The sequence below is a fragment of the Cryptomeria japonica genome, chromosome 7 (genome assembly GCF_030272615.1).
Source record: "Cryptomeria japonica chromosome 7, Sugi_1.0, whole genome shotgun sequence".
In the NCBI taxonomy this organism is placed as follows: Eukaryota; Viridiplantae; Streptophyta; class Pinopsida; order Cupressales; family Cupressaceae; genus Cryptomeria; species Cryptomeria japonica.
The window spans coordinates 144275158-144303129 of record NC_081411.1 but is presented as its reverse complement, the minus strand read 5'-3'; the positions used below and the strand labels follow the sequence as shown (position 1 = coordinate 144303129).

Sequence of the window (27972 nt, the reverse complement as noted above, 5' to 3'; positions counted from 1 at the left end):
GTCTTGTTTGTGGATGAGGTGATTCCTTCCTGATGTTGGCAGTTGTGGTTTGTGGCCGTGGTGTTTGACAATGATCTATTCCTTACAGTTCCTCTGATTGGTTCAGTTGTGGACCCTCCATTGGTTCCTTTGCGTTCCTCTACTTTCTTGCATAGCAATTGTCGATGGGTTACTTTTGCAGAGGTTGAGAGGGTCTGTGGGAAGTGCATTGGCTCACTCACACATTTCATTTCTTGCGTGAATTTTTTATTGTCTCTGTTGTTCATGTTTTGGATGGTGCAAGGGGGTGTTTTCCTTCTTTCTTATTTTCCTATTCCTGCTAATGTTGTGGGCATCAGAGTGTGTGGTGACCTTTTGATCACTATCTTCTTCATTTCTCTTTTGTGTGTTAAGGTTTCTTTAGATGACAATGTTTACACAACTACAATAGCTTCTATTATTGTGTTCTATTTTGTTTCTTGTCCCCTTAATTTGTTTGGGAGGTCCTATTGAGGTGGAACTTAGAGACATCATAGGGGGTTTTGTTCTTTTGTCAATTTGGGAGTGGAGGGTGTTGGGGTTATTTGTGGATATGTCTTCTTTGGATGGTGGGATCCTTCTTTATTATTGCAGTTTTTTACTATATATAGGTGGGTTTTGGAAGCAAAATGAGGACCTTGTAGATGCTTAACCAAAGAGGGCTTTACCTCCCTCACACATGCTTCAGTGATGACTATTGACTTCCTTTGGTGGATGTCATCCTCTAGGGTGTTGTAGTGCCTTTCCATGATTAATCATTTATGATGGGATATCTCAAATAGTGATGGGCACTTTATATGTCATGATACACTTTGCTTCTTGTTTGACTATTTATATTGATATACTTTTTGATATTAGTGAATTCATTATGATTATTGTGACGATATCAATTATAAACTCTAGATTAATCATGATGTTAGGGTTTATGTTGGTTAACTAGTGTTTATTTATTATCTAGTGGATAGGGTTTATATTTATTATTTATAATGATTTGTCATGTGCTAACCCTTATTTCATGATTTCATTAGATGTAGATGATGTTGATGTTATTTATTATGTTATATATTTTCTATGATGTCTTATTATTGTGGATGTGAATGATATGATGTATATGAGTGGGGTGTGATGTTGCAATTCTCTTTCACCTCTGACACACACACACACACACACACACACACACACACACACACACACACACACACACACACACACACACACACACACACACACACACACACACACACACACACACACACACACACACACACACAATACCTATACCTATACATATACATATACATATACATATAACTATACCTATACATATACCTATACATACATATATATATATATACATATACATACACACACACACACACACACACACACATATATATATATATATATATAATACATACATATACATATACCTATACATACATATATATATATATATACATATACATATACATATATATATATATATATATATATATATATATATATATATATATATATATATATATATACATATACATATATATATATATGTATGTATATATATGTGTGTGTGTACGTACATGTGTATATATTTATATGTATATTTGTATATGTATACATATATACATATACATATATGTATATTCATGTATATGCATATGCATGTGCGCGTGCACGCACGACATGCACACACACACACACATACACACATACATACATATACATACATACATATATACATACATACATACATACATACATACACACACACACACATATATACACTATATATACATATTACATATACATACATACATACATACATACATATATATATATATGTGTGTGTGTGTGTGTGTCTATATATATATATATGTATATATATATATATATACATATATATGTATGTGTATGTGTATGTGTATGTATATGTGTATGTGTATGTATATGTATGTGTATGTATATGTATGTGTATGTGTATGCGTATGTGTATGTGTGTATATATATATACATATATATATATAGATATACATACACACACAAACACACACACATATCTATGTTTCATGTTATTTAGGATGTCGGTATTAGGCATTGCCTCCACCTACTCTCACAGGTCTGAGCATGCCTTTAATCCCAATAGCAGTTGATCGGAGGTGACACTAAGGCCCTACCGCATCTTAATCCTAGCCAGTGTCCATTGTGAGTTCCATTGTTCTTGGTCTAGAGTTGTCTTGTTAGGATTTGAGTGGTTCAATGTAAGTTGTGCTTTATTTAATTCCATTGATGGTTTTGAGTGTAATATGTAGTTGTGTTAAATGTAGCATTGTAAATTGTACACCATTAATTAGGGTTTTACAATTCCACGCTTAGGTTAAAACCCACCTTAGTGTGTTTTATTTTTCCTTTCCTTTAAGAATTTAATTAATTTAAATAAATCTAAAGTCCTCTTTTATCACTCCATGCATCATAAAATTGTGCCCTTAACCCTAGATATGTCCCTTTTTATTTTATCCTTTTAATTCATTAATTAAAGTCTTAATTAGGTCCTATTTCAACCTTCAAGGCCCAATTTATCATATCCAAACACCTTGAATTTTCACATAGAGTGGTGATTTAATTTTTAATAACGATACCTTGCATCCCTAAAAATTTGAAAAAAAGTTGGTTGAACCATGGTGATTCACCATGGTCCTAAATTTTCTTCCTCAGATTTTAGGATCATGTTTTGGCGATATTATAATTCTTAAATCCGACTTTGTGCAAAACTATATCAAGTCTAGGTCAGCCTATGATAAAAAACTAAGTTAAGTTTTCATATATATAGTCTTTCCTTTCCTCATTTGAAGGATCTGACAACTCTAGCAATTGAAGGATCCACTTGTGAAGTGAAAGTACATGTTGTTTACGATGAAAATGGATAACAACAATATTGAAAGACTAAACGAATTCAACCACAAAACCTTAGCGTAACAACAACAAAGATCCACCATAACATATGAAGATTACCTAAGGCAATGCAAATCAAATGAAATCACAAAGATTATACCATCACATGTCCAATAGGGTTTGGATCTCCATTCTTCCTATCTCCATTGATCTTGCTTGATATATTTGCTCTCAGATTTTATGTGCACAAGAGCTCAACAAAGAACGAAAGTGTGGTTGCAAGTAGGATCGCATATGAAAGTTCAAAAGCGTAGTGTAGTCGAGTCGTAAGTGGGGGTTGATAATGAATGAAACATCTCCTTATATAGAAGACACTATAAGAAATGGAGGGATAAGATTGAGAAGTGTAAAAGATAAATGGTCAGCTATGATTAGAGGGTAAGTAGAGGAAATAATAAAATAATGAGAGGGTAGGTAGTGTATGAATTAAGAGATGAATGACATGTGTCATAGGTGGAAAAGGTTAATGAATTAATTAAATAAATAAATATTTATTTAATTAATAGAGGAAGTGGGATCAATTAAATAAATAAAAGTATTTATTTAATTTAAGAAATAGAGGAAGTGGGATCAATTAAATAAATAAAAGTATTTATTTAATTTAAGAAATGACTATTTAAATAAATAAAGGTATTTATTTAAATGAGAAATAAGGATAGAAGAGGATAAATGAATTAATTAAATAAATAAAGATTTATGTAATTAATAGTAGAATTAGATTAAAACAATTATATAAATAAAAATATTTATTTAATTAGACATGACAATTTTAGGTGTCTACATTTTGCCCCTCTTTGAGACAATGCATCTTGTCGCGTTGTTTCAAAGAAGATAAGATAAACTGATACAAAGTTGCCCCAAGATAGGAATGATATGCCCCCTCGAGAGATTGGATGAAAATGTTTGAAAAGATCATAGATAATCTCTTGATAAGAAAGGCTAGAATGGACTGACAAGGCAGGATAGAGTGACAAAGTCACGGGATAATGAAGACTGACAAGGCAGGATAGAGTGACAAAGTCACGGGATAATGAAGACTGACTCAGGAGACTAGGGCTAGGGCTAGGGCCAGGGCTAGGGTAGTCTATAAAATAGACCACGAGGGGAATACATTCTCATTGTCATCCACACATCCAAGAGATCAGAGTGCAGAGCGAGAATAGAGCAACAATAGTCAGCAGCGATGGCATTGGTGCATAGATTTGATCGCATTCATCGATTTTAGAGGCCAGCTGACACAGGAGAGCCAGTAAGTACCACAAAAACTCTTTGTACTTTTTTGCAATAAATGTTGTCATTAATGCATGCTAGGTAGTACAATAAATGCACATATAGTTATGTCAAAAAATGTCAAAAACGTAGAGGCGCGTCTGTGCTGGTGCCAGGCGCGTCTAGGTTGGCTAGGTGCGTCTGTGCCAGAAAAAGCGTCTGTGCAAAATGCGAGCGTGTATGCATTGTGCAGGCGCGTTTGTGCAATGTGGGCACGTCTGTACAGAGCATAGGCACGTCTATGTATTTCAGGCGCGTCTGTGCAGAGCAGGCACGTTTATGCAGTATGTAAGCGCGTTTATGTCATGAAGGCACGTTTGTGTCAAAAAAAGTGCATTTATGTCTTCTAGGGAAAATCGGCAGTTCTGTGATGAACATACGCTGTCGATTGGATAAGCTACTGAGAGGATACACTCAAGCAGGTCCTCTAGGGAAGACTAGGATAGATCAAGGCACTTTGTGATGACCGGTGAGTACCAAGACATAGTACTTTGTGATGAAAAGGGAGTACTAAAATATGAGCAGCACTTTGTGATGAACAAGGAGTGCAAAAGCACGTAGTACTTTGTGATGAACAGTGAGTACCACTAAGATAAAAAGCAACATTTTGTGATGAACAAGGAATGCCACTAGGATAGAAGCAACACTTTGTGATGAACAGTGAGTGTCACTAGGATAGAAGCAACACTTTGTGATGAACAGTGAGTGTCACTAGGATAAAAGCAACACTTTGTGATGAACAGTGAGTGTTACTAGGATATAGCACTTAAGATAAAAAGAAGCATTTTGTGATGAACAGGGAATGCCACTTTGACTGACATAATTGATTTGCTTGATTACAGTACTTGCCTATGCTGCAGTCATGGGAGAGATTCCCATCGACTCAGAGGTTATGACCAGAGTTGAAATTTGAGGAAAGAGCCATGATTGAGGTTATGGGTTTGCGATTTATTCTATATGTGCCTGAGTTTCGGGTGAACGTGGGTTTGCTAACTACACTTGCTGAGAGGTGGCACTTTGAAACATGCACATTTTATTTGCCGATGGGTGAGATGGAAGTCACCTTAGAGGATGTGTACAGGATTCTGAGGATACCAATCGATGGGGAGTTGATTCCCTATGATCGAGATGGAGATAGGGAGGCATTGAGACGAGTGTCCTAGGATCCGGGACTAGAGATGAGGGCAGGACATGTCGCCTAGGACACCATGACAGCGATAGGACTAGTGCTACCAGCAGTGCTAGGAGGAGTGATCAGTGGGTTCCTGTGTCCAGATAGGGCGACATGAGGGTTGGCTGTGGGCTGGGGGAGCACCTTGGAGACACTGGTGACACAATATACCAGATATGCCTGGGGACCGTGCATGCTAGCACATTTATATTATGAGCTTCAATAGTTCATATACCATGGATCCGTAGGATTGGTCTGCAGAGTGACATTATTGCAGGTGTGGGCATATGAGCATCTGCCAGTGACACGATCGATACATTTCAGAGGTAGGGGTCATGGACACAGCTTTCTGCACTTGTATGATATGATTATATCTTAGCCACGGATTGGCAGGTTGGAGCACTGGCGTTGAGTCCTTGATGAGGTTGACACTGTGATATGGAGGCTGTATCAAGAGTGCGAGCAGTGGGAGGATGATGCAGTGGATCTACCGTACACTTTTAGGAGCAGATATCTGATTGGGCGAACGCCCTATGTACTAGAGAGGTAGTTGGTAGAAAGGGTATGCAGGCAGTTTGGCAAGATCCAGCGGATGCCATGGGGTTCTAGTATGTATGCGCGGATAGTGCGATACCAGGCACACTTTGGACCACTGTTATCATATGATCAGGCTGTGATGCAACTAGTAGAGATGGTGCCCATGCCATGGGATATGTGGCCTGAGATTGAGGATGTAGGGATGGATGGAGAGTATACTGCATATTAGGCAGAGCATCCATTTCCATGTCTGACAGATCCAGGAGAGCTAATAGATGGAGATGGCGGAGGGGATGAGGATGATGATGGAGATGGTGGGGGTAGAGGCGGGGTGCAGTAGGAGATAAGAGGGTGGCTCCGTGGAGAGAGGGTGGAGAGGAGAGGCAGGCTAGGGTGGTGAGGTGTCGAGGTGGTTTGCCATTACAGGTGCCAGCAGCACAGGGTCCTAGACAGGTGCAAGGATAGGTATAGGGATGGGGATAGGGGCAGGGGCAGCAACATGAGCAGCCACAGGTATAGGCATAGGTACAGCCACTAGTACAGGGGCAACCACAAATAGAGCCACAAGTACAAGGGCCAAGGAGGAGGAGGACGAGCTATTTGAGTTGAGGGAGATCTGCTAGGGACAGGTAGATGAGATCCAGGACTTGGAGAGGGAGACAACTATGCTCAAGAGATAGCTGAGGGACACAGAGCTAGAGCGGATCAGGCGATCTAGCGTTATACTAAGGCTAAGACGGCACTGAGGGCTGGGAGGCAGGCGAAATAGGACAGAGGGGCTAGATACGCCTATGTTCTGTGGGCAGGGGAGGAGATAGGTTATTAGCGAGAGCTATACTACGGGGCAATGCCACTAGAGCAGTGGGCTAGGAGATTCCGTAGACCATCACGGATAGGGACAGCCACTGGAGGGACTCATAGGAGACATGCGTCTAGTGGTGGGGTCATGGGTCCTCCACCACCACTAGATAGAGGGGACAAGAGAGATGATCCTGGGGCCGGTCCTTCCAGGGCTTAGACTCCATCGAGGCCAGGTGGCTCCAAGGGAGGGAGTTCATCATAGCCTTAGAGGGTTCCCTATGTATCAGTTTTGTATGATTTTTGTATGATGATATAGACACCTTCGAGTGATTGTAGTCATATGATTTTGACATCATTGTATCATGAAACTTATGATTTTGATATATATATGAGACAATTCATCTTTGCGGTAACTATATGCATGTGTACCTATGTGATGAGATGTTTCATGATGTATGCTTATGATATGAATGCAAATATGTATATGATACAATGCAATATTTTTTATTTTTTATGTTTTTAATATGTTATGCATGATGAAAATGTGAATGTATGAAATGCAAATATTTTTGGTGTGCCATTATAAGCAGTCATGTGATAGCAATCTACACAGACTCAAGAAGGACAATGGAAGTCAATCAAGAAAGGAGGATGGAAGATAGAAGATATGAAAGTGAAAGAGCTTCTTGTGCGTTATCATCATTGAGCTTTATTATGGCAAGTAGGTTATGACAATCGAGGCATATGTTCGACCCAGAAAGTCATTGTACCTATTTGCATGGAGATAAGACAGTCTCAAACAAGGAATGCCCCAGTTCATACTAGACTCATAGTGTCCTCATATCCTTGGACAAGTCATAGCATTACTAAGAGACAATCCACAGACAGCAAAAGAAAAATAGGCGATGATACCCCATCCTCACCTTTCTAGTCAAAGACATCCTGGAGATAGAATCTCTAGTCAGAGACATCCTAGAAAAGCTAAAATACATGTCACCAAAAGATAAAACCAAAAAAAGAAAACCAAGACTCGACACCAACATCCACTATAGTCCTCAAGTTTAGTGTCTCTTGTCACTTGTATAAGTCATATTTGATTGTGGTCACAATATTTACTTTCACAAAAAAGATAGATAGCACTAAACCATATGTTGTCTGAGTCTTTTGAAAGATTTGATTTGTTGAAGGCCATTGTTGCTATTGTCTCTCATTTTGAAACTGACTGAATCCATGAAACTGATACTTTATTGCGGAGAAGACGAAACCTTATTGTGGTTTGGCGATGCAAATGTTGCTTTATTGCGGATTGTGCACGGATAGATTGAAGAAAAATGGAAGAAACTGTACTCCTCGAAACATGTGATGCTCTCAGTTCCACACCCATCACTAGGCATGGGATTTGCCTTAGCCACAGATAGGAGCTGATTTATTATGGATGGAAAGGGTGAAAAGTAAGGTTTATTATGAATAGCTAACCAATCTTGGGTAGATCAATAACAAGCCATGATGGGAATGTGTAAAGTTTATTATGGATGAAGAGGTTGTGAGTGTGTGCAAAGTGAAAGGATGAAATGGAATCCTGAAGGAGGGAGGAGCAATGTCTCTACGCATGGCGTCGATGACCCAGTTTTCACCATGGTACTTGCCCAGGGTGCTACCAAAGTGGTTTTCACTGTTGGACAGAATGTTTTTCTTTACTTTTTTTATTTTTTTATTTTTTTGTTGTCAGAAGGTGCCTGTTTACTAGGTTTTCACCAAGTAATGATTTTTATGTTTTATGATTTTTTTGTATTTTTAATTTTTTTGATTTTTTTTTTGTATTTTTGAATTGGGATACTTTGAAGAGCTATGTGTAAAACCTGCGAAGGTGCATGCTGTTGATAGGATAATCCAAAGATTCACCCATTGTGGTTGAGAGCTGATATGCACTAGATCCATATGCTGCTGTGATGATGTGAGGACCAAGCCAATTCGGTTTGAACTTGCCCTTCTTCACTTTGTCTTGCTAATTTTTTGGATTTTCTCTAAGAACTAAGTCACCCACCTCAAATGTATGAGGCTTCACCTTATGATTGTAACTATATTGTTTCTTGACTGAATGATGTGTAGCTCGAGTGACTGTCTTCCTTGATGAAGGAACTGAGACAGAATTACTAATGTGTGAACTACGTAGGCCTGTATGCGTGTCACCTAAAGAAGTTTGGGCATCCCTAATAACAAAGCCCCTCGAAGAAGCTCCATTAAAGGTCCATGATGTATTACCAGAAGGGAATAGATGTATGGAACAAGTGGAACAACTGAAAGTATCATGACATGATGGAGACTTGGAATGAACAAGTATTCTTTTTCACTTAAAATTTTAGAGCTTTTGCCCCTAGTTATTTTGATATTAGGGGAGATCAACTCTTGTTCTTTTTCTTTCATAGGATTTTTATCCTTGACTTTAATTTTTGCAGAGTCCAATAGCTTTTGATTTTCATTTGGACTTAAGGACTTTTCTTTATTTTTAACTTTTAGATTTTTCTTTTCAAAGCTTAATTTTTCATCCCCAATTAGTAAGGGCTTTTGTAATTCTTGTTGATCCAAGTCTGGAAGTGGAGTAGAAATGGAAGGAGTGAATGACATAGTAAGGCTATGTGAGTTCTCAAGAGGGTTGGCGATACGCTCAATAGATTCTTTGCTGGAACCACTCTTAGGACCATTGATGTCAAGAGATGCTTGCACCACTAGAGGATATTTGCATTCAGACTTAGTAGCCACAACACTAGGTGGTTCACACCCAATTTCTTGGAATTTCAAATTGTTTGTAGATTGTTCCTATTGATCGAATGTCTTAGGAGATAGTGGGAGTTGATCAACATGAAAGATATAGTCACCACATCCCATGTCTTTAATATTGAACTTTTCTTTGATCTTTGCTTGTTTTGATGTAGAAGCTTTCAAGGATTCTGGATCAACATATGTTGATGAAGGAACAACCTCTCGATTGAATGGGATTGTTATTTCTGATTTAAATCGCAGATTGTTGCAATATATGAATGGATTCAGATCACCTTTGACGGTCACTTCAACTCCATTGTGTGGGAACTTGATACATTGATGATATGTAGATGGAACTGCCCTCATTTCATGAATCCAAGGACGTCCTAGTAATATATTGTATGTGAGATCTAGGTCTAGGACTTGACAAACCACATCCTTCATAACTGGCCCAACCCTGAGAGGTAAGGTGACTATGCCTTTGGATGAACGCTCTTCATTATCATATGCCTTGATGGTAATTCTGTTTGTAGAATTTGTAGCTTTATCAAAATATCCCAATTGTTTAATAGTGCTTAATGTACAAATGTTTAGACTTGCTCCTTCATCTATCAGGACTCGGTTTATTTGATGTTTGTGTATGAAGGCTTCAATGTGTAATGGTGCATTATGTGGCTGACTTACATAGGCGTCAGCGGCTTCTGTGAATGTAAGGGAGTGTGGAATGGAAAGGTATCCCACGATGGCTTGAAATTGGTCCACATTCAGATCAGTAGGGACAACAATGTTTCTCAAGATTTTGTCAAGAATAGTTTTATGTGCGGGGGATATGCGTAAGAGCTCAAGGATGGAGATGAGCATGGGTGTCTTCCCCAACTGTTCTACAAGGTCATACTCAGGTTTGGTTGATGAGGAAGCTGTGTTTTTGGCTGAAGCACCTTGCAAAATGAATTTACCTCGATGAGTTGTAACATTACATTCAAAGGTAGGTTCGAAAGAAGATCCAATGCCTTTTAGGACAATCTTGGGTCTTTGGGTAGAATTCTTAGGCATTTTGTCCTTGATGATAGTGGTAAAGACATAATTGTCCATCGAGATGTGGTTGATAGTTGAATCATAGTTATAAAATGCTCTGGTATAGTTTGTTTGGTCATCTGTGGCTTTAGCTTTTCCCTTGTCATGTTTTGGGAATGGTTCCTTAAACATCTCATGTTCTTGATTGGATGCGTGTCCTTCAATCTCAATGTCACCTCTATCAATAAGATCTTGTATGATGTTCTTTAGTCAATGACAATTACCTGTTTTATGACCTTTGCTCTTATGAAATTCACAATATTCATCATCATTCCACAAATTTGGTTTAACCTTTGGCTCATATGGAGGAAAATCTGGAATTGTGATTATCTTGTTTGCCACTAGCTTCTTGAAAACTAACTCAAATGGTTCTCCCAATGGGGTGTACTTCCTTCATGATTTGGAAGTTGTTTGAGTATTCACTTGATTATTTGTAGAGCTTGATCCAGAAAAAATGATTTTGGGTCATACTGTATTGGCATCCACAACACCATCATTAACTGTGTTCTTGTTTTTATTCCAAAATATTGGCTTATCTTTTCCTTTAAAGTCATCTTTGTTTTCCTTGAATATCTTAATGACTCCTTGTTCAATTAGGACTTTTTCTGTCACTAATCCTTTTTCAATAATGTCCTTGAAGGTGGACAAACAAGCTTTTCTTAGGTCATAACCAATGTCTTTGTTAACGTTCTGGGTGAACATTTCTACCATTTGTTTCTGTGGAATTTCACAGGAGCATCTGCTGGCTAGATCTCTCCATCTTTGTAAAAATGATGAAAAAGATTCTCCATCCTTTTGCTTGGTGTTGCACAAGGTAGTGAATGATATGTCTATCTCTATGTTGTATGAGAAATGTTGGATAAATGCCTCTGCTAAGTCACCCCATGACTTAATTCCAGGTGGAAGTTGGGAGAGCCATTCCATAGCTCCATCACCTAAGCTTTGTGGGAATAATCTCATCAAATATGTCTCTTCTGCTGCTACCTCAATGCAAGCTGTGAAAAACTGTCTTATGTGTGCCTTAGGATCCCCTTTTCCTCTATACTTATCAAACTTAGGCATCACAAAGTGTGTAGGAAATGGAGGCATTGGAATGCTTTTTTCAAATGGATAGGGACATATGTCTCTCATTGTGTATGTTGGCTTCAGTGTATTTATGTCCTCCATTTTCTTTTGCAAGTCCTTGATTTGTTGTTCCAAATTGTTCTTAGGTGGAGAGCGACTTCTTGAACCATACCCCATGCCCGAACAATTGTGTGGAGGAGGAGCATGTTGCATATATGGATGATATTGATCATACACATGTTCATATGGAGGAGGTCTATAATGATGTTGTGTATAAAGACCACTTGGTATAGAGTCATGATGAGGAACAGAATATCTATTTTGTCCATGTATACCATACTCTACAGGCATGTCATGAGTTTGTTCTAATGTGTTGCCCCCAAATTTAACACGAGGTTTCCTTGTGTCCAAATTTTGAGCATGCCTTTGAATATCCAATTGCTTTGGTGGTTGATCCTTAGAATTGGCATGTGATTGAGCACATTTTTCTACATAAGACTTCCATAGTGGTCTGCGAAGGTGAGTATCATATATGTGACCATGTGTGTATGGGACCTTGGGTTTTTGAAACAAAGATGATGGTGATTCAGGAACCATATGTGGTCCTCTATTGCCTCCACTATTAGGCCTCCCTTGATCCATGTTGGAGTGATATTGTTGCAAAGGTCGATTTTCCATTATTTGAGACATGTCAAAATCATGAGGAATCTTGGCTCCACTATGTGCCATCACTTGTAAGAAATATTGTCTATCTCTCTTGATTATTTCCTCAACCAATCTATTGAAACGGGGATCCATAATGGTGTTAGGGTTTCAAGCAGATCCGAAGCAAATATGAACTAACAATTATATGCAGATTTAAATACAAAAGATAAAGAAATAAAACAGGACACAGATAACACAGAGATTTAACGTGGTTCACCCAGAATGGGTTACGTCCACCATACACAGCCGTCCAATCTTTCTTATTATCCAGCAAAAATAGTACATCAACCTTACAATGCCTTAAGCATCCCAGCCACTTATATCATGCGTTTTTAGGGCAACAAACAAAGTCGGCCTTTTTAGGGTTTTATTACAATGTCGGTTTTCATCAACAAAAAAATGGCAAAAAAAATTTTCTCGGGGGCTGCCGCCCCCGAACCCCCGCCCGGGGCCCGGCCCGGCCCCGAACCCCGGCGAGGATACGTGCTGAGTGTACAGTACTTTGCTGATCAGTCGCCACATTTCAACAAATGGTGTCTTCCACTTCTGCAGAATGTATGAAAAACTTGTCCATATTGTCATTATGTGTATCATTGTTGTTTATAGTGTCCATGTGCTCAACATTTGGAATGTTTCTATAAGAATCCATGTCAGGTAATGTAGTATGATCAGAATTGAAAAAGATATCATTGTCATACTCATAGGAACTCATATTTGTGGACTCTTGAACCTCTTTAGCTTCTCTCCTAGATTTTTGGGAACGGGTTTCAACCATGAACTAGGTATTGACCAAGATGTTTGAGACTAGATGAAAGTGGAAAGAGTATGGAAGACCAAGAGTTGGATGGAATGTAAATGAATTTGAAGTGTACTTGCAATGTCCAAAGTGTAAGACCAAGTATGTATTTAGTAGAGTAGGTGTGGCTTCCAAAGAGATGATATTTTCTCTTGATGAGGTAAGTTGACCTTGACTCTAAGTAAGATCAAATGAGACCTAAAGGTGATAGACCTTGATGAGGGACCACTTAGAAAAATGTTGTTGTATGTAGTGTGTTGACAAAGTAAGATGAGGACAAGCAAGTGACCTTTTGACTCAAGTTTAGACAAATGTGAATGTAATGCAAGGTGTAAAGCAATGATGGACTTTCTGAGACCCAAAGACAGGTTGAATTCTAAATGAAAACCTGAAGAGATACTTAGGAAGCTCAATAAGTCTGAAACTGACTGTTCCTTGTTTGTTGGATTATGAAAGTTTTCAATTCTAAACACAAACATGCCTGTATACTTCATAGATGCGCTTAAAGGACACAAACACTATTCTATCAGACATAGATACGCTTAAATGACACAGACGTGGTTCCGTCATATGCATTTTTGAGATGCTATAAATGCAATGTTGCTCAAAAGACACAAACACGTTTCTGCCCTTCACAAACGCGTTTAGATGACACAGACGTGGTTCTATCAGACACAGACACATTTCTACAAACTTTGTGCAATTTATCCAATCTGTGAAGTTGTTTTGTTGTGACCAAATCTGAATGTTTGACTGTTTTTCATGACAAGAGGACACAGTGTTGATGAGGACTCAATGTTTGCAAGTGTTTAGACTGAAAATGACTCAAAAGAAAGTGTGTTGTTTGATGTAAAAAATGTTTTGCATACACTTGAAGACACAAAAGACACAAAGTTTTGGTGTTTGGTCTTGAATGTTTGATTATTTAAAATAAGTCAAGCATAATTCTTTTGGCTAGCCAAGACAATAGTTGTTGATCCCACATGGAGTTTCCCTCGAGGCTACGCTATTCAGAGCAGATACTTAGATGCTTGACCCCACTGGCTCCACCCTCAGCGCTCACTTCTTGGGGTAGCCAAGCATCAGTCCCCACAAAAACTCCCCGTGGCAAACTTTGTATCTCTACTAAGAACCGTATGTGTGTGGGCCGCTACCAGAGGTCCAACCTCCTGCCCCAACAACTAGAAGGATTTTGGCTTCTAAAACAAAAAGGTGCTAGTAAGGGCATCCGCTCATGTGGGCATACATGAGGCACTTTTAGCTCTGTAAATATAGAAGGCTCCCAGCTGGTAGTGGTTACACTCTACAACTGATCAAATAAATTTGATCAAACGGGTTTATGGGGAGACAAAGTGTCGGTATGAACTAATCAACACACGTTATCCACAGTTTTCACCATGAATACAATTGTTTATAGTGGTTCGAAAGAGGTGGGTTTTACTCGCTACCACTTGGGTCATTCTCTCCTTACTAGTAGTCCTAATGACCACACAGGGAGACAGGCCCTCTAAATATTAAACAAAAAGAGCCTATTGCTCAAGACACAAAAGACAATGGTTCAATTTTAGTGCACCAATTGAAGTGTTTTCTAGTATATGAAAACAAGACACACAATAAAGATAAAAAAACCTTACCAAGGTCCTACAACAAAGATCTAATATTAGTTTGGATTGTTTCAAATGACCACCCCTTCCTGCAAGCACACAAGTTAGGTAAATTTTAGATCCAAAATACTTTGTGAAATAGGGGCCTTCGACAAAATGATTTTGCTTTCAAGACAAGCTGCACCAATTTCATTAGATCTAAAAATGTTAGCTCAATATAAACCAGATCTGAAACATTAAATGCAAGACAAAATGGCAAAAAATGAAAACCTTAAATGAGGAATTTTTTTTTTTTTTTTGAAAACACAGACGCGATTTTACCCTACATAGACGCGATTCTGCCCTACACATATGCATTTTAACACCTCACAGACACGTTTCTGCAAAAAAAAATGCAAAAAAAGAAATCTTGCAAGACACAGACACGATTAAAATGATCACAAACGCGATTAGATCTCACAGACGCGATTAAATTGCCCATAGATGCGCCTATAATGAAATCTTGCAATCTGGAAAATGAAAATACTGTCAGAAACACAAATGTGATTCAGAGGTTCACAGACGCGACCCTACAATTTGCAAAAAAAAAGTGAAATAATGTCGAAGACGCATACGCAATTCCAGATGTCACAGACGTGGCAGAAAATAAAAAACGCGATCTCAAAATGTGCAAACGCGAAAATGTCGAAATGTTGTTGGAAATGTCAGATTTGCGACTTCAAAAACACAAAATCTGCAACAAAAGATGTTAAATACAAAAGGGACAAGAGTCCCACCGGGCGTGCCAAAATGTATATGGTGAAAATGGATAACAACAATATTGAAAGACTAAATGAATTCAACCACAAAACCCTAGCGTAACAACAACAAAGATCCACCATAACATATGAAGATTACCTAAGACAATGCAAATCAAATGAAATCACAAAGATTATACCATCACATGTCCAATAGGGTTTGGATCTCCATTCTTCCTATCTCCATTGATCTTGCTTGATATACTTGCTCTCAGATTTTATGTGCACAAGAGCTCAACAAAGAATGAAAGTGTGGTTGCAAGTAGGATCGCATATGAAAGTTCAAAAGCGTAGTGTAGTCGCGTCATAAGCAGGGGTTGATAATGAATGAAACATCTCCTTATATAGAAGACACTATAAGAAATGGAGGGATAAGATTGAGAGGTGTAAAAGATAAATTGTCGGCTATGTGATAGGGAGGATAGTGCTAGGTAGTTGTTAAGAGGCTAGTATGTTTGTTAAGTGAAAGATCCTTACTATTTTTTAGGTGTATTCCCCAAGGGCAGAGTGCAAATAGCTCAAAGGCAGTCTAACAACTCACCTTGCTCCACCTCCCTATGTCAAACTCTTCTTGGCTACTCAAAGGCTGCAACTCCCTAGTTGTTGACATCCTTTCAAATGCTCCAAAACCAACTTAAGAAGCCAAACTCACCAAATAAGTTGAATTCATGTTAGGTTAACCTGTTTCAACTTGTTTTTTGGATTTCATGCTTTGCAACCTTCACTTGCATACCCGATTTGACAAAAACTTGGTTTTATGCCTAAAACGAGCTACTAGACATTAGCCCTCCATTTGGGGTTTTGTGTTCGCCTTGCTCAAGCGTTGGACTTCCAGACTAAAAGCTTCACATTTATGGATAGAATTTTGGGAAAACTTGAAGATTTTCAAAGTCTTAGGGTCTCTCAGGCCTTCTCCATGACTGTCCCAAAATTGGGTGAAAAAGGAGGGTTTGGAAGGGTTTTGGAGGCAAGAATCAATTTGTAAAGTGTAAATCTTCAAAGGGAACCATGAAACCTCATTAATACCATGTATCATGCTATTTAGACCAAAATTAAGTAGTTTTACATCCTCAAAGGGTTGGAGGACAAGAATTTACAAAAATGCTCATAGAGAGTGAGCAACATTGACAACTTTTAAATCTTGCTTTTTACAAACACAACTTTTGCATGAGAACCAATTGCAATACAAGAAATGTGAACATGGCTATCATTCATGAAAAGAAAGGGATCATGTTAGCCTTGCACAAAAGGCATTAAGAAAATTACAAAGCATTGGAGTATCTGCTGTCAATTAACTACCACTGCACTTTCCTCTTTTCATTGTTTTTTTTTTTCACTGTGACCTGCACTTTCACTGTTAGAACTCTTCACAAAAAGTCTGTTTTGTGCTCCTTAACAAGGCTCTGTCTTCAATGGCTTATTGACCTTCATACCTATCATTTTGAAGGAGAATTTTGCATATATAATTTCGAAAAGAAAATGTAAAACTCAGTCCTAATTGACTGTGACAGCAAATTGGCATTACAACCTTGCCTCAAAGATCATTGATTGATCTTGGCAACTTCAAACCCATGGATAACATCAAAATCACTCCTTGTTCTTGTTTGCAAGATATTAGGAGGAGGTACAACAACCTTACAAGCTCCAATGTATGATGGAGAGTAGGCTAATGAAAGGAAATTGACTCTAAAATAGTGACTCACTGTCTTTTACATTATTTTCACAAACTAAACATGAAAACATTCTCCTCATGGCTTAGAAAGCCTCTTTGCCTTGGCATACAAACTTAATCATCAAGGCAAGTCTATTCAACTATTAAATGCACTTGCTATAGGAGAGCAAAACATCAAATTTCTTCAAGATCCTAGCCAAATGGCACACTTGCCTAGGGCTCAATGGCCACAAAACTCCTTACACTTGCATTCTTGAAAATAAAACATGTATTTACATAGTTTACAAGTTGACCATCTATTTCTTGGGAAGCCATGAATATTTTAGGACTCCAAGAAGCCAAGTTGGTCAAGCATCCTTGCCAATTCCTAGACAAGGCAGTGAAACTGTCAAATCAAACTAATTTTGCTACAAACTCAAAACTTGATAAAATTAGATGCTACCAAAGGGAAAAGCTTAAAAAAACATATTAGAATCTGAAAATGCAAGAACAGTATGGCCAAGTACAGTTGGTGTACAGACTGCTGCTCACATGGAGCTAAAAGCTAAAGAAAAACCAAGTAAAACTAGTGCAAGTTTGCAAAATGCTTCATAACTTCAAATGATCAACCCTTACAATAGTTAAAATAGGAGATTAAATACCACTTCAAGCTGGTTAGCCTCCTATACGGACATGTACATGTCCAAGGGCACTTAATTTTGACATTTTAATGCCTAAATGACAACTTTTGGTGCCTAGAAAATGCAAGATTGACCTCCAAGACTAACCATCACCTAAAAACACTTCTCACACCTAAAACCCAAGCATAAAATATGTCTAAAACCTTTTCAAAACAAAAACCGCAAAAAAAAACTCATTTTTCCATCATTTTGCTAGGCAACACCAAACTGGCAACTTTGAGCAAAAAGATGAAAACAAGAAACCAAAACCACACAATGAGTTCAAAACTCATCCAAACAACCTAGAACAACTTCAAAAAAATCCTAGACAACTTTCCAACTTAAAACCAACAAAAATCAAGCCTGTGATGAAAATGAAGCTGAGAATGAAGCTAGGTGCTCCTTCACCACTATGATTAGAGGGTAGGTAGAGGAAATAATAAAATAATGAGAGGGTAGGTAGTGTATGAATTAAGAGATGAATGACATGTGTCATAGGTGGAAAAGGTTAATGAATTAATTAAATAAATAAAGATTTATTTAATTAATAGAGGAACTGGGATCAATTAAATAAATAAAAGTATTTATTTAATTTAAGAAAGGACTATTTAAATAAATAAAGGTATTTATTTAAATGAGAAACAAGGATAGAAGAGGATAAATGAATTAATTAAATAAATAAAGATTTATTTAATTAATAGATTACTAGGTTAAAATAATTAAATAAATAAAAATATTTATTTAATTAGACATGACAATTTTAGGTGTCTACACATGTTTATGTGAATTTTTCTTTCAACAAATCAAGCAATTCATCAAATTTTCATAAACCATTGAAGCTTTGGAGATATTGAAGAATAATAGGAGACCATCGAGTGTTGATTAGCTTGTACCTCTCCCTTAGGGTTTGGTATGGTTTCATGTTAGTTTTCATATATTTATATGAGTTTCACAACACTTTTTTTTTTAGATTTACACTATTTCTTTAGATCCATTGTTGCATTTGTGGTTTGAAGAATTCTCGTTTACATTATGTTCATTTCGGGTTTATACTGAAAACATAGGGTAGAACTTTAATTTGCATTCTAGCTCATTAGGATCTTACAAACACATGAGATTATAGGGCACACACACATTCCAATATTACATCGACTATTTATGGAGGTAGAAATCACAAAAATAAGGGGTTTGAATAAGGCATAACCCTATATAGCTAGCAAAACACCATCTTTCAAGTTGCATATGTAGGTATAAAAATCTGATAGAGCAGTAAACTTTGGGAAAGCCAGAATTTGTAGGGACAAGTTTAGATCCAGAAGAAGGTCTCAATCTTCTCGGGCTAGGGCACCTAGCTCCCTAGTCCAGGTTCAAGGGTCAGTGCAAGAAGATGAGTCCACTTTTTGGCCAAAAAGTGGAAGTGTTTTCCCTGATTTTCAGATTTTGTCTCATTTGAGCTTAAATTTTGAAACACTTAGATATTGAATCTTGGAAAAAGTCAATAATATAAAAGATAGCCCTTTGAGTGTACTTTCCAAATATGTAATTTATTTTAATACCCACATAATAAAAAATAACTTTTTGAATGGAATTCTGAAAACTATGTTTTAAAAATGCTTGTTTTAAGACCTTACCATGCATGTGTACGACCCACACTTTTTGACACAATTAAAATTATTTTCTCAAACCATTTTGGGAAATGGTTTGTAACACACTGAAGATTGATGAGCATATTTTTTTGTATTTGTTTTTCTAATAATTTTTTTTTATTTAATTTTTGAATGGCCGTAATTATCTTTTTAAAAATTTGACGTGTACGACCCACATAATTTGATGTAAACTTAACATTTTTTGATTTTTTTTTTTTTAAATACAAAAGAATTTTGTGTAGATTGATGACATATAATTTTTTTTCCAAAATTCTTTAAAATAAAAAAGTTATTAAATTAACAAAATTAGTTAATATTTCAAATTTATGTTTAATAGTTAAAATAATCAATTTTTAAATAAATTTACATATTCAGAATCTAGACAGTATAATCTGAAATGGGTTTTAATTTCGTATAAAAATTCTTTGATTAGAGGCACATAAACTATTTCTGAAGTTCATATTTGTTCTTTCATTCATGGAGATTTGAATTTGCAGGTCCATGTCTCAGGTGTGGCCATCCTAGGCCTATCCCGGGCCTAATCCCGAGCCAAGTGGCGGGTTGTGGAATCAACTTCCATAAAATGGGCCCCTGTTTTCAAACAAGGACGGGCTCTCATTTTTAGAAACGGGCCCTCGTTTTTAAAAGCGGGCCCCCATTTTGTTTAAAAGCGAGCCCCCATTTTAGAACAAAATAGGGGCCCCTTTTTTTTGCTTCGGACCCCCGTTACCTTTCGGCTCGGGAGCCCGAAGCATAAACGGGCCCCCGCTTTTTGAAAACGTGCCCCCTTTTATAAGAGCGCATTTTCCAATGCATAGACTTTCGCAAATTTGTGACTCATTACCTTGCACTTGCCCTCAAGGTTGCCAGCACCCTGGTCCATGACCAAGGCACCAAGCACCTTAGTCCTCTATGTTTTTGGGCATCCTTTGGCAATATTGTACCTTAAGGTCTCAATTTGTAGATTCCAGAGTTTCAAACAAGTACAATAACAAAGGACCAGAGTGCCCAACACCCTGGTTCGGCTCAATCCATCTTAGTTTTTGGTGATAGGTGAACATCTAAGTTTCATTTCCTATTCTATAGTTTACATTCTAGTTTCAGTTACGTATTTTTCTGTTATTTCAATCTATATCATCACCTTTGTTCATCTCTCTAGATTAGTTTATCATTTATTGACATTTATCTCATCTACTCTTCATAGGCCCTAACCAAAAGAAAACATTAGACAAAGTGGGCCCTTGAAAACTACTAGCATCTAGTCTGGTACTGAAAGAAACAAAGACCATAGGATTTTTCTAGGCTTCCTCAACCATGAGAGTGGGTTTTACATGGCTCCCACAACCCAAAACAATGGATTTTTAAAAGGCTCCCATAACCTTGATCTTGAGAACAAGTAGGGTTGAGCACAAAAAATCCTCCAAGATCACCACCTCTATAGGTGAAAAAGGAGAGAAGCCAATAATCAGAAAATACTCACATCCCAAATAACCAAGATATAGGACATCATTAGCGTCCCCCCAACACCTCCTAGCCACAACCACAACAACCAACTCCACCTCAATAGGATAAAGGTAATCTTCAACACCATCCACCTCTAAAGGAAAAATTAAAGAAACAAGATGATGCTAGGAAAGAAGCAAGAAGTCCAACAATTAAAATAGAACAAGGGTGAAAATAGAATAGAAGCAAAAACAAACCACACTCACCATAAACCAAACATCTAGATTTTTACCAGGAACCCAAAACCTACTACAAACAAAACCACAAGGGTATATGAAGGAATCCTCACCCAACAAGACAAACTACAACAACTGGAAGGAACTAGAATACCTTCTCTCCACCTCTATAGGAGAGGGGACCACCTCAATAGGATTGGATAAAGCACAAATCAACTACCTAGAACCCCCATTGACCACCCAAAAACCATGTCGCTTCTCCACCACACATTTCCACTAGGCAAGCCACAACATCAACTTAGGATCTACCCCTTTTGTTGAAACCCTAGTGCCATGGTTATTCCCACACATTGTGCCAGTGGGATGATAACACGAAAAAAAGTATCCCCAAAATAGAGGACCCATCTCAACCTTCGATAGAAGCCCAACATCTCTCCAGCAACTGCAACCGAACAACAAAAATCCTCCACCGCGTGCACATAGACTTCTCCAAGGTTGACAAATAGTATGAGGGAAGGGAAACAATGACAAAATAGGGCCATCTTCCTCATTGGCTTCGTCTCCATTACTAGAATCCTCTACCTCCTCATATGAAACCCTAGTTGGGTTCTTTCGTCTGCTACCGCTCCATTCCATCCAAATGAACTATGGTTGTTTCATTGAGAGATTCTAAGTGTTATGAGGACAACATCAATTAATTTGTTGAATTAGTCTATGATTAAGTAGATAATATCTATAGCATTCCATGATAGTCTTAATATGATTGACCAAATATTCTAATATGAAGGTAATGTTTCAACTTCTTGCTCATGAGAATTTAAAAGATCTCATTTAGTAAACATACAAGAGGATAAGGCCATCAAATGAGGATATCAAAATACTCATGTAACAATCATATAGGTTTAGAAAGGTTATCGGGTAAGAAGTAGGTCAATCCTAGCATAGGGGTAACGAAAAGTTAACGATTACAAAGATTGGTGTTGATAAAGAGAAAGTGAGTGCAAATGGAAAACACATCAATCTAATCAAGAGGGCTATTGATAAGAGAAAAAAATAAAGAAAGTAAAAAAAGTATAGGCTTAACATTTAGAGGCAATTAGTGCAATTTGGTGGCAACAATGTTCATAGATAAATGGTTGTTAATGTTATAGCATCATGAATTATCATCGAGCCAATTTACACCTCATGTTTGTGCCTCTACTTTAGTGTGTCTCCCTTTCATCTCTTATTTGATGCCTTAACTCTTGTTTTGATGCCATATAAAGCTACCAGATGATTCTATGGAGGGTTATCCTCCTTGTTGGGCCTACAATTTGGTTCATGATTTCTTTGGGGGCTTCACTATCTAGGCAATATTATATCACATGCATTCATATTGGGGAGTTTAATATCCCAGAAATGAGGGTACAATATATCGCATATTGATGAAAATAGGGGTTTTTTAATTAGGGGCTATGAAAAAATATAATATCTGGCAAAAATTAGGGAATTTTAATTCAGGTTGTTTATTGGGTGGGGGTGAAAAAAATGGAGTTTAGGGCAATACTTTTTGAAAATAGGGGGATTATTTAGTATGCCATGAACATGCATGATTTAACCTAGGTTCACTAAGCGAAGCCCCTATGCTAATTTCCCCCTCAATGGGGCCCAATTTTGAAGAGAATGGAGGGACACATCTCTCTAGGAGGAAATGAAATTGGCAGCTCTATATGACTGTTGGAGGTTGGACTAATCAATAAATTGAGCGATCTCATATATAAAGATATTTGATCAATTCAATTCAACCTAAGACTCCAAGCATCATAATTATTTGACCTACGTCATTCATGAATCATTCATCAAGCATTTTCAGAGATCTTCAAGGTTGCATACTCTTGAATCAACCATTGTGGAGAAAAAATACATCATTCATATGCAATCATGTGTGTGTGATTAGGATTTTATCATGTTCATGTTGTTTCATACAACATATGTGATTACATTCAAGAAGTAAAGTATCATTATTAACAATTGCAGATTTGAGGTATATTTTTCCATTATTTATTTCAACATTTACAATATTTCATTCAAGGTTAATTCCTAAACAGGGGTTTGACCTGGGCAAACCCCTATTCCCAACCTATTTCTTCTTCTTTCTCTATGTAGGAAGTAGGTACAAAGATGTGATCTTCAAGATTAGCTTTATCTACAGAGACAAATAGATTCTTCTTTAGATGACGAAAAGTGCAGAGGACCGACGCGACAAGCATACTAGTCCTGACATTTCAAGAGCATCTTCTATGAATAAATCCAAATATTCTTGCATTGCTCATATCCAGTTTTATGGCTCAATCCAGTGACTTTAGCTCATTGTTCACACATAATTATTTCCATTTTGACACATTTACCCCAATTTCAACATTTTACAATTCAACTTAAAAGAGGGAAATCAATTCAAATCCAGTGAACTTGATAAGGATTCTTAGTCATATCCTCACTGATTTATGGATAGATCTATCAAGTTTACCCCTCTTTGGATGTAATGGTCCTTAAGTAAAAATTACTGGTTTTCACATCTAATTGTGGAAACCCTAATATTTTTCAGCATTTCAAATGCTAAGAAATATATAAAGAACAAAGAGATGTCATGAAAGAATGCACCTATAAATTTCCAAGATAGAAAGTAGATAATTAATGAGGGTAGTTATTTATCCTTCAAAAAAAGGGGCATTCCATTCTTTATGTAAACAAGATAACCATAGAACTAGGTGAACCTTTGTCAACAAACACCCCAATTGGTGTTGGGTCAACTTTAAGCTATGTAAGAATTTTGTCTCCATTGTTTGAGTATCTTAGAATTATGGAACACAAGTCACGTGCCCTATCTTTTATTTCTATTGCTATAACTAAAAAATCAACTAGCATCTGTAATGAAGAAGAAAAAATAGAGAAAATTATTGTGATATACCTTTGTCCTACAATATAGTCAACCAAGTGTAGACCCATTTTATATTAATTTAATTAACAATGGGTGGCTTCTCCACAATTATATGGTTGATCTAGGAGCATCTAGTAATGTAATTCCACTTCAAATAATGAATAAATATGGTCTACAAGTTACAAAGTCCTAAGGCAAGTGTTCCACTATAGAATTTGGAGAAGCAAATTTCATTGGGGTGGTGAGGAATGTAGAATTAAATAGAATTGAAGGTGTTCATCAAACTATAGTTGAGTATTTATCATTCTATCGAAGAATTATTAATTTAAATAGTTGATAATATTTTAATTTATATTTAAAAAAATTATTACAAATAATTGCTCGTGCGTCTTGATTCACATGTAGGGTGGTGTTCTTTTGTATAGTTTAGTTTATCTCAATTGATAAGTATTGTTGGGCAACTAGGATATCAATTGATATATTAGGTTTGGTGTGTCTTGGGTGAGCAAGGAGATTTATTGAAGTTGCTCCATAAAATTTCTAGATGGTTTGTTCTGTTTAATCCCTGCAATATTTTGTCCTATGTTTAGATTGATGTAGTAAAAGAGATGTAAGAGCGATAGGAAAACACTACAAATTATATTGCATGTTAGCTAGTTTATCAAGTTAGTAATATATATTAATATATTAGTATGTTAATAAATTATCAATGTTATTAAATATATGAATATCTTAGTTGTTAGTTGTGTAAGAATAATTTCAAAAAGAGATTTAGCAAGAGTTATTTGGTTCAAGTTGTTGCATAAGAAGTTAAAAAATGATTAAGGTTTTATAAAAACCATTGTATCCTATTGTTACTTATCTTGTTGCTGGCATTGATATTATCCATATGTTATTGTTGTACAATCATGATTCAATTTATGGTACTCTAAAATATTGATATTTCAATATATATTTTATCAAAAAAGAAGTACTACACCATTATTTCCCTCTAATTTCAATATATAATTCTTATGATTTAAGCTATAGTCAATCTTATCATTATGGTCAAGAGACAAGTTTAATTGACCATAACTAATCATGATTAGATATTTGATTGTAATAGAGTTATGCATTTTCTTTTTGTTAGTTTTCTCTTTTTTTCTTTTTTTGACAAGATATAGCGTAGGATTTTTTTTGTTCAATTTTGGCTCATGTATTTGTCTCTTTAGACACGATACTATCTATTTTTTGTATGTTGTATGTTTGTATTTTAAATGATTTTAATTTTGATGAAATTTTTTATTAATAATTAAATAATATTTTTTCTTCTATCAATTTAATATAAAAATTAATATCTTATTATATTGTAACATTGATATGTGTAAAGCATCATAAAATATAAGAATATTTACAAAATTTTATATTATACATATTTCATATCTTTAAGTCCCAAACATATAAAAATATATTCTTATATTTAAAGAAATAATATTGAATATGTAAATATCATCAATTATAATTATATTGAAAAAAATGATTTACAACAAATATAAAATATAAAATATAATGGCATGAATATAATTACAAAAGCTTTTCGCAAAGAACCAAATAAAAATTAAGATAGATAAATATAAACAATTATAAATCATAAATAAAATTACTAATTAATAAATTATACTTGGCTGCTTTAATTGGACATGCGTAGCTGTCAGTTCAAATCAGCAAGTGGTCTGCGTTGTAAAAAATGGTTGGTAAAATTATACGAATCGTTACAGGAAAGAACAGTATTTTAATCGCATGTTATATATGTTTTGGTTGTAAATAGAATTTGTGCATTTGCTGGGAATTGTGCCAGGAAAGCAAGCAGAGCTTATGAATTTTCCCTTTTTTCATTTCCAATGACATAAACAAATAAAATTATAATGATTAACTAGCATATAAAGCAAACATAGAAAAGAAAAATGAAGTCAAAATTAAAAAGTAGCCATTTAAATAACAGGAAGAGTGTTGTTTTTTCTTGTTTTATTTGTTCTGCTCTGATTTAGTTTTTGGTCTGATTTAATTTTTGGGTTTATGTTCTTTAAATTTTTCATGTTAATAGGCTGCCAATTGACTGTGTATATCTTAATTGTAATGTTTTGTATATATTATTTTTAAAATCTGTTTTATCCTTAATCAAAACAACCAAATGAAATATTTGAAATGTAGTAAATTAAACTGTGAGCTTATTTACACCTCCTGTGCAAGCGATCTGGCTGACACCCTTTCCTGCTTGTATTCTCTACCTGTGACAAATATTTTGCAGAGGGTAAGATTTGAGTCAAGCAGAATGAAGGTTACAGTCAAAACGCTCAAGGGCATCCACTTCGACCTGCAAGTACAGCCCACTGATACGATTCTAAACGTCAAAAGATAAATCGAGCAACTTCAACTGATTCATCAGGGAAAAGTGCTCAAGGATGACACCACCTTAGGGGAAAACAAAGTCGCACACAATACTTTCCTTGTCGTTATGTTGTCTAAAACTAAATCCTCAACACCTGGAACCTCATCAACACGGCCCACCACAACAAATCTTCCCTGCAGCTCCAGTTCCAGCATCTGCAACTCAGCTTCCAGCTTCAGCACAGACTGATAATAATTCTTACGGACAAGCAACTTCCAACACAGTTGCTGGGGCTCTTGACTTCTTACGTAACAATCCACAGTTCCGGGCTTTCCGCAGTATGATCCATACAGATCTTCAAGGGTTGCAGCCAATGCCTGAGGAGCTGAACAGGCAGAACCCTCAAGTGCTGAGGCTTATTGAAGAACAACAAGATGAATTCGTTCGGTTGTTGAATGAAACAGTTGAAGCTGAGGAGCCTGCGAGAGCAATCCATCGGGCTGTCATCCTTACCCCGGAGGAATATGAAGCAGTTCAACGTCTCGAGGCCATGGGTTTTGGTCATGCCGTTGTTATAGAGGCCTTTTTAGCCTGTGATAAGAATGAGCAACTCGCAGCAAATTATCTTTTGGACCATTGAAAGAAATCATGGTCTCATGGAACTGGGTTCTAATATTTCTCGTCATTAAGTATTTTGTTTCTATCATTGAATTATTCCATCAAGAGGAGGTGTACCTCATTTGTTGATATCCTTGCCGGAGGTGTATACTCAGAAAGTTTCTAGAATATTTTAAACAGGTCTATAGCCGCTCTGATCCAATCTGTAATTTTGGCAATTATCTCGAAGTGAACGCATGCCTTTTGTTTTTAAATAATTATTAAAATGTTTGATGTTTATAGGAAAAAACAATACTTCTTGGTATTGCCATTAATTTTTCTAGAATTGTTTTGTTGTATAATGTGGATTTCAACAATGTTGAATAAAAATATGTTAGTTCTATAGATATCTTAAAGAAAATAATATTTGTTATATATATATATATAATTATAATAAGAAGGTTACATTGATTCTCTATTCGAATATGATTGAGCTAGGAAATATTGGGTGTTATTGTTTCAACTTGTTGTAAAAATTGTGTTGAATCGTCTTGTTAGAATAAACATTACCATTATCTCACTAAAAAGGAGATGGCCATCATCTCACTAAAAGAAGGATGACTATCATCTCACTGAAAGAAGGATGACCATCATCTTCCTACTTCAGATCTCTAGTGAAATGAAATACACCCTTTATTTAGTTGACCTTCGCCACCATCAATAAATTGTATACATACTCATTTATTTGTTATGACATTAAATTTGTTAAGATTGTTTGAGAACCAATATTTATAAAAAATAATTCTTTTAATCCAAATATTTATCCTATAGCCACATAAGGTAATATTAATCATGTTTCAAAAAATATTATATTTGCTTTTATAATTA

At 36.3% G+C, this 27972-nt stretch overlaps 1 pseudogene; it reads left to right on the top strand.

Moving 5' to 3' along the window:
* The first annotated feature begins 26430 nt into the window (after positions 1 to 26430).
* On the top strand, positions 26431 to 27127 carry LOC131060348 (ubiquitin receptor RAD23b-like; annotated as a pseudogene).
* The last annotated feature ends 845 nt before the right edge of the window (positions 27128 to 27972 follow it).